General features: G+C 31.7%; 1 long non-coding RNA gene across 2 annotated transcripts; it reads right to left on the reverse strand.

The window, feature by feature from the left end:
• Positions 1-351: 351 nt before the first annotated feature.
• LOC120257374 lies at positions 352-7681 on the reverse strand. 2 transcript variants are annotated; one of them, XR_005535658.1, is made up of 4 exons: positions 7532-7681; positions 7113-7213; positions 4893-4991; positions 352-732 (listed from the first exon to the last, which is right to left on the reverse strand). It is a non-coding gene; the product is annotated as an uncharacterized LOC120257374 (long non-coding RNA). The 2 variants fall into 2 exon arrangements; XR_005535659.1 differs by having other exon boundaries at positions 4893-4994.
• Positions 7682-9210: the final 1529 nt, after the last annotated feature.

The raw sequence follows: 9210 nt of genomic DNA on the forward strand, positions 1-9210 counted from the left end.
GGATAATACCATCAATACATTTATGGGATGAATTTTTTATAAATTTTTACTGACAGATAATACCGTCACTATATCTCTATTTTAATATAAATTTTCAAAGCTTTTAGTGATGGATATGATGGTCTTTTTACTGACACATAATATCATTATTATATTCATACAATTATTTAATTTATAAAATAAGCACTTATACAGGAGAGATAAAAATAAAACCACATCTTCATAGTTCTAACACCATTAGCGACCTCCAAAATAATTAAATAATGAAACATTCTGATGGACAGATATCACAAGGCAATAGGCATATAGATCAACAAGTCTGGTCAATTTACCAAAGAGTTACAAAAAGACTGGTGATGAACTCACACAAAACCATACACTTCTATAGAAAAGCTCACAGGCATCCAAAGTCAACTGCCAAAGGAACATAAACACTCTAATCCATAAAAGAAGAATCTATGTAGGCATTAATCAGAACATCCTAGTAATCATGTGGAAAAATAAAACTCAAACAAGCATTAGAGGGAGGTAATTTTCCAAAATAACACTATTTCTCCACTCTAACACAACAACTTTGTAGCCAATACTAATAGAAACCATTCTTAAACATACAATTGGAGAAACAAAAACTCAGAAATGAAAAACTCTGAAACTTTTGTTGCTGTGTCAGATTCAAATGATCCATGTCTTCTGAATTCATCATTTTGATCATCGAAACATCATCCCATCCACCTGAAAGAAGCATTGGCATTAGTCCTATTAGTGCTCCATCTCCCAAAAACTCATCCATTGCAAAAGAATCCATTTCTCAAACACCTTAACGGCACAAACTTGAAATTGTAGACAAACTATCATTTGACTTAACGAAAAAAAGGCTTGAGGCAAAAAACAAAATAGTTCAAATTGAGATGGAAATGAAATGCATGCTATCAGACCATTGCATTCTCAAAAGAGACATTAAAACTCTTAATTCTGTCATTGAACATATTCTTGATAAACCATTTGATGACTTCAACAAACAACTTTAAAGGAGACCAAAAGAGAAACTCAATATTGTATGAAAGTTGGGTAATATGATGCAACATCATTATAGAGAAGCATAATTCATGTAATTCATATCACATCTAAGTGGCTCCAAAACTTATTTAGAACAGGCAGGATAAATAACACTTTATTCTACAAGAATATATATCATAAAAGAAGTTTAGCGTAATAATTCAACATATGGCAGTTTCAAGGTTTATGCAGGAAAACTGAACCTAGGGTTGCAAGCAATTATACCTAGACGTGCATATATCCAATCAAACTTGTGATAAAAAAGTTTTAGAATTGATTGAAAAATCTGAATTAATACTCTCACACTTACATAACATTGCAAATTTACAAAGCCACTTACTAATAGAGATACTAAAATGAGAGCATATATAGTTGTCTAGAATTCATAAATAAGAGCTTAACTTGAGTTGGGTCTAAAGAACAAATCATAGAACTCATTCATAGAAGATTCAGTTATTAAAATTTAAGCATGTTGATTCTGAACTCATTCATAGAAGATTCAGTTATTAAAATTTAAGCATGTTGATTCTGATGACAATAAGGTTAGTTGCACATAAAAATCAATAAGAAGATGCATCATGCTTTCTTAGCCACAAATTGATACCAATACGAATGTTCTGCATAAAGTGAAAGGTAGTAATATACTGAGATGTCTTCCATGGATAAATTGATTCCTCTAAACTAAGCATGTAGGCTTTTGAATATATGCCAACTCAAATCTTTATAATGGCGTATATATCACTGCATGTTTTGTCTTCCCCTAAATACTCTTCTAAACCAAAGTTCCTGGTTTTAGAGATGTATGCGCACAATTACAAAGTTTGCAAGGGTATGAATGTTATTATGAAGTTCATGATGCATAGAGAGGCCCGGCAAAATTTTATCTGCAGGAATATTAGAGAGAACCTAGCAAAATTTTATTTACAGGAGTGTAAAAGTAAATATCCTATAACCTCATTTTCATTGCAACGTCCACAATCAGGAATACGCCCAAACCTTTGGAAAATTCTTGCACTGTAAATTACAAGGCATTACCTTGAGTGATGCTAACTTCAAGGAAAGAGAAGCAAATAACAATCACAAAGATAACATAAACAATTTAACAAGGGCTGCAAGCCTATTACATCCAACAAAAAGGATAAAAAAAACTGCCCAGATGAAAGAATTCATGAAGCATTGCAATATGTTGCCAATATTCCTATAAAACCAAGTAGAAATATATATATATATATATAACCATCTGGTGACGAATGCATTCGTGCGTGTCAGGGCATAGTGTAATTGGTCCATGGAAATCAAATACTCATGAACATGAGTAACTACATTAATAAACACACTCTCATTAAATTTTAATTAATTATGATGTGAAGATATATATATGTGTGACAAAGAATGAACAAAGATATGAAAACTATGAAGAAATAGTGGTGGTGCTATCATTAGAACAAAATCCATCTCTTTCCATTGAATCACATAAAGAGAAAAATGAAAGCATGAACCAGAAAAGCGATACATCGATGCTCACTTTGGGGATCAGTGAGCTTGATGTCATAAAAGCATCCTTTGACTATAAAAGAGCTATCCAAAGGCCACAGGCATTTTATATATGTTAATCAGTGGGATGTGGACCATGGCATAATTCTCAAAAAAGGGAGAATAAAAGATTAAAACAACAGTCATCAGTGGCCTATGAACTTGACCTCCTTCTACTACTACCTGTTTTTTTAAAGAAATTATGGACTTCAAAGTTTAAATTATTCTAGATAAAATATTATAAGCACTATAAAAATTTTTTAGACCATTCACAAATATTTGAATTTAAAACTCTATTTCAGCGAGACAAATTTTTGTTATTAAGGCCAATTCATTTTCTGTTGATAATTTTTTTTTTAAATTTTCACTCTTATCACATATATTACTTTAGATGTAGTCATCTAACATAAAATCACCTTAGTTGTTATAGTGTGACCATCTTAAGATATGGAAGGCGGACAAAAACACAATAACTGATATATTCTTCCTTGACTTTAATCAATTTCCACACAAAAAAATGGTAAAAGGAATGGAAAATTGACAAGAAAGAAGTAAAAGCAAACACAATAACTGATATACATGGAATCGAACTTTTTTACTATTCTTATACACAAACATGAATCAGCGTGCATATAATAATGGCAGCAAAAATGTAAACATAATTCAGATGAGGACAAATGAAAATTCGATGGAAATTAGGTATCCTTAAGTATCATAAAAAAGATCAGGCTTGATATCGACCTATGACACACTAGCTTATACAGAAAGTCCAACAAACAAACTGACAGGTGTGTTTATTACAATGCATAAACGTGTATAGTGTCATTATTCTCTTAAGGCATATTCTTCTTGCTTTCAGTATTGCCATCATTATCCATCTCCATAATATTCAACGACAGCCTTGAAAATAGCCACTTAAAGGCAGACTTTACCCTGTAATCTTAAATCCGTTCTTTGTGTCAATATTATGATTTTTTGTGAATTATAGTTATGTTAGACAAAGGGATCAAGATCAGTGGTCGGAGTGGGAATGCAATGTAGATGTCCAAATACAGTGATCTTCATCTCTACGAGACAAACATTTGCAGACATAAACACCAGAAGAGTGCATTGAGATTTTGTGTTAAATATAGTTAAGAAAACTGTTGAGCACTGCTATATTCCTTGTGACAGAAATTTATTTTCATGTCCATGTATATCAGAACTATTATGTGACTTTAGCTCCACATCATTTTAAGGAAGCTAAATACTAATTTTAAATCAATTTGAATATATGACTGATTTGTTAATATCATGTTTAGTCTCAGATAAGCTGAAAGTTTTGTTCGTAAAAGATTTTAAACTTTGGCTTAGTTTAGATCTGAAGACTGTTGTTGTGGGCATAGTTTAATGACTACACATTTTTCAATTCTCTAATTTCCCTTGCAACTTATTATAAGGTTCACATCTTCTTGTGCATTTCCTCCTCTAACTGCACAATGAGCAAATAAATTCAAGTGTTTAAGATACCAGAATTTATTCTTTCCTTTTGATTTCTTCTTATACGATCAGGGTTCAGAGCAGAGACAGGCATCATCTAATCAAGACCAGAGTTCTATGCTTAAGGTAATATGCAGTCAGCGTGATCGATTCAGAAATCTGTTGTAAGAAACAGAAGTGGTATGACTTTTAAGACTACTTGGAAAACCATTCTCTGTTTTGTCTCTGTACACGGTTCTGATCTGTTATTGTTAATTGTTACTAACTATACTAGGAAGTAAGACAATTGAAGGAGAAAGTAGGGTTGTTAACTGAGGAGCTTGAAAAAACAAAAGCAGATAATGTAAAGCTTTATGGGAAGATTCGATATGTACAAGACTACAATCATGAGAAGATTGTAGTCTTGTACTGCCAAAATTATCAAGCCTTTTTCAATCTGCAGCCAACCAGACCTAAACAATCTCATCCACAAAAAAAAAAAAAAGCAAGAAACTAATTCGGAATCATTTAAGAGTATATTTTCAGAGGATACGATCACCAACTTTCTTCCCACCTTAAAACCCCAAAACAATGAAGGAAATGAGAACATGGTGTTTCTTATTTAACCAACTGCTCACGAACCATAATATACTACGGCACATACAAAACTGGCGACAACATTGCAATCAAAATGGAAGAGAGAAGCAAGGATGATAATATTATCAATCATTCTAGCAATCAGAGGGCCAAAACTATATATAACTGTGCATGTGTATATATATTGCCACTGCATATCAAGACAAGACAAAGCGAGAGACAATGGTGGGCGCAGACCAAAGGCTTACCAGTGAGTTAGTGATTCCTTCAGCAGACAGAACCAACCATGTGATGACCCATCAATACATGTTCCTCACTTTGTCCACAAATGCCCACACACTGTCCGCCTGCTACATATATATTAGAAACTATTACTTCTTAGTTCAATGTCAAATATTCTGATGCTTCAAAAAACCATTATTTTACTAATTTATTAATTCACATAAATTAACACTATATATACAGGCCCTAACTCACAGACCCATAAATAAAACTAAAACAAAGAATAAACCATTCCACACATAATTAGTATGAAAAAACAAGGTTCAGGCCTAGTGCTACTGCTGCTGCTGCTAGTGTTACTGGTACTAACTTGTTAAAAAGATCTGGAATACATTGAATTAGAAAAGCTGGCCCAAAGATTGAAGATCGGTGCCTCAATGTCTAGACTGTTGTACCTTACTGTTAAGCAAATTGGATTTTCTAAAACAATTGAACTTAATAGGATTTATGATAGCAATTAACAAAAATGTAGTTGAAGAAGTAATGAATATTATAACCTATATGATATTAAAATTGTCTTAAACCACTAAAATGATCTAATCCATAGTACCATACAATCACCATACAATAGAAAATAGTTCTCTTTAAATAATCTTAATGATACTTCTTAATATCCAAGCCATCAAATTTCTGAATGTGGTGGTAAATATGCTATTTGAATATCTTTACCAATGGAATTTTTGCTGCTGCCATGGTTGGGGTTAGACAATCACATTGGCTTCAAATATTTTTAAGAAGAGGTATCTAATGAGAGATGAACAAGAAGAATATAAATAACGCCAAGAACATAGTGTCAGATATATTGGACCTGGATCTTGTCATGTAAATGCCATATGACACATGGGAGTGAGAAACCTATATATATTCAGAGTCGAGCAAGGGAATCTAACAGCGGTACCATCACTGACTTTGGAACATGATATGTTTGATTCACTAAAATTATAATTAATTTAAAACATATAAATTATTTCCAGATAAAGTGAAATAAATAAAGTTAAATAAATATATGATGACTGAGCAAGATGTGACCAATGTTTTAAAAACTGAACTAGACTTGTAATACAGTGTTTTTAACTCAGTTCATTACTATTTTACTGCAGAGCAATTACTGTTGAAAATTACTGGAATAGCTTGGGTATTTTTTCTAAAACCACTGTTCTATATTTTTTTTTCTTCACTTTCATCTGACAGTGGCCTAGGTGAGGGAGAGAGATTTATCCTTCGTACTTTTGTATTTTCCAAACTTAGGTATATATGCACAGTTTTTATACCATTTTATGCTTTAACTTTGTAAGAATTTATCTAGATTCTTCATTCCTCCATCTTGTATGATCTTTGAGTTTTATATATGTTAGCATTTGATCTCTTTGAATTTTTTTGTATTAGATTTCTTGTATTTGGTGCTTGAACAAGGAATATACAATTAATCTATTATACACTAGCTTTTAATCTATATAATTTCCATCTGCTCAAGAAAGCAGATGGCACGCAGTTCACAGTTTCTGAAGAAACTAGGCAACTGTTCTTTTTTGAACCCAATATGCTACTGCAGAAAGGAATCAATGATTTGCAAATTTTGAAATAATAGACACATTATATAATGTGCATCTGACCATATGCAAATACACTAAAAATACCTAGAAAATTAAGGTTCAAATATGACATAAATCAAGTTAGCACAATTTTCTTGTCAAAAACAGATGATGAATATTAATAAAGATTTTGTTTTCACATCCAATAAGTTGAAACAAGGAGTCAATGCTTGGCAAATTCAGTAAAAATAGAGAAACAATTTATGATTAGTCCATCCAACCATATACAGGTATGTTAAACAATATGTAGAAAACTGAGTTTCAAATATATTGCAAATCAAATTGTCTGTATTCACACATTGAGTATATATATATATTCAAATTTCTCATAACCAGACTCTACCCTGTAATCTTAAATCAGTTCATTGTTGGCATGTTGCAGTGACATTTTCAGCCCTTGTTTTTATGCAGGTTAGTAGGTATCAATCAGAACAAGATCACTCTTGTCGATTGAAAGAGGAATTAAATCCAATGTATGTCACAGAAATACAACAAGTTCGATAGAAGTACAGCAGCCACTTGTTCCAATTTTCATCATCATCATAGAATTTAAGCAAAATTCTTCAAAGCAAATGATAATCGAGAAATTTTTACCTATAATCTAGCTCTTTGATGACAGTTTCTCTTTGGCCTTCTGAATCTTGAGAACTTTCTTTACAATCTTTTGCTCTTCAACTTGAAAGGCTCTGATAATCCTGTGAAAAAGGACCAAGCATGATTAAAAATACAGAGATTAATAACCTTTCCCTCATCACTCATCAATCATCACTCTCCCACTGATGATCTTCACTCATCACTCTCCCACTACCTCTCATCACTCTTCCTCTTCACTCTCCCACTCATCACTCTTGTCCTCTCTCTCTCTCTCTCTCTTCATCCTCTTCTTTTTCCACCCCTCAACCACCACCACTACCGGCCTCCTCATCTCCATCTTCACTGTCCCGGACCACTACTCTCTCCGGATGGAAATGCCCTAGCTAATGGAGATGTTAATGGAGGATGTGGATTCAAACCTAGATTTTGATGGAAATGCCCTCGCCGGACGAAGTTTTCCGGAGACTTTCGTTCACAGGCGCTTGATTCCGGTGATGAATGGAAGAGTTGAGAGAGAGAGAGAGAGAGAGAGAGAGAAAGGGTGAGTGTGTGTGTGAGCCGTTGAGAGAAAGACAGTGGCGATTTTGTTTTTTGTTTTTTAAATATAAATATGTTAATGTAGAGTGAGGCATTGAAGAATTAATTTGAATTTATTTTTTTAATATGTTAAACTAGTAAAACATAATTAGATTGCTGAATCAAACCTGGTGAAAAAAAAGGTAGGGAAGATAAAGTTAATTTGAAGAATTAATTTGAATTTTATTTTTTTAATATGTTAAACTAGGTAAACTGATGGCTGTAGAACAAGATGAGGGGTTGGTGGGTGTGGAGTATGCTTTTGCTTTTTACACCCTAGAAAGTTCAAAATTGTTTGCGTGTTATTTTTGTAAAGTGTAATATGCACATATACCCCTGAAGAAATTTAGAATTGGACACATCAATCTGGTAGTCAAAAAGTAGGCAAATGCTGATGAATGCTTATTGTATTTGACACTGTGCTTAATTTAATCATATCACTTGAACTTCATCAAGGGTTGCACCTACCTGTACATCTTGAGAAAATTTAGATCTAACACTAAAAAGAAGTTGAACATCTGAACACAATGTACATACAGCAAAAGAAAAATATAAGAGCAACCAGCAAGAGAGAAATTCAAAAGACCAAACAAAGAGCAAAACAGACTTCTGTGAGACATGTAATTTTGTTTTTTAAGCTTATTCAACATTTACAGTGAATATCAGTAGATTCAATACTCTAAAAATCAAACCTGGTCATACGACAGCCCAAGCTCATGATCTCTGGTACATATTAAAATAATTATAAATATAACACATTTATTTTTTAAAACAAATATAATATATATTGCATAAAACATAATTTTCATAATTATTAATATTATTAGTTAAAAAAATAAAAAATTATAATTACAAATTTAAAATTTTGATTTTCATATATTTTAATAAAATATATTTTTAATATAATTATTTAACTTATTAATAAAAAATAACAATTAAAAATATATTTTTCTATTAAAAAGGATTAAAACGGATGTTTTATAATATTTTAATAAAAAATATTTTGTATATTTAACCAACGAACACATAATTGTCAGGAAATGTCCAATTTATTGTGACAGTTTTAAAATTTCAGTAGTATAAACCATTTGTAGTTACACAATTTGACCGTTACTATAAATAATAATCAATATACAACAATATTTATACCAAGGGAAAAATAGGTGTCAGTAAATGCTTGATTTATTCTAGGTAAAAATAGTCTATACCTACGGAATTTGACCGTCACTGTAGATAAAAGTCAGAATACAATAATAGCTATACTAACGAAACAAAATTCGTCAGTAAATATCTTGTCTATTCTCACAGTTTTAAAGTACTGTCAGTAAAAACAGTCTATAGCTACAAAATTTGACTCTCACTATAGATACAAGTTAGAATAAAATAATAGCTATACTAACAGAATAAAATCCATTAGTAAATATCTTGTCTATTCTAACAATTTTAAAATATTGTTGCTAAAAATAGTCCATAGCTACAAAATTTGACCGTCACTATAGATAAAAAGTCGAATACTAATAAT

Source organism: Dioscorea cayenensis, unplaced genomic scaffold, assembly GCF_009730915.1.
Source record: "Dioscorea cayenensis subsp. rotundata cultivar TDr96_F1 unplaced genomic scaffold, TDr96_F1_v2_PseudoChromosome.rev07_lg8_w22 25.fasta BLBR01002055.1, whole genome shotgun sequence".
NCBI lineage: Eukaryota > Viridiplantae > Streptophyta > Magnoliopsida > Dioscoreales > Dioscoreaceae > Dioscorea > Dioscorea cayenensis.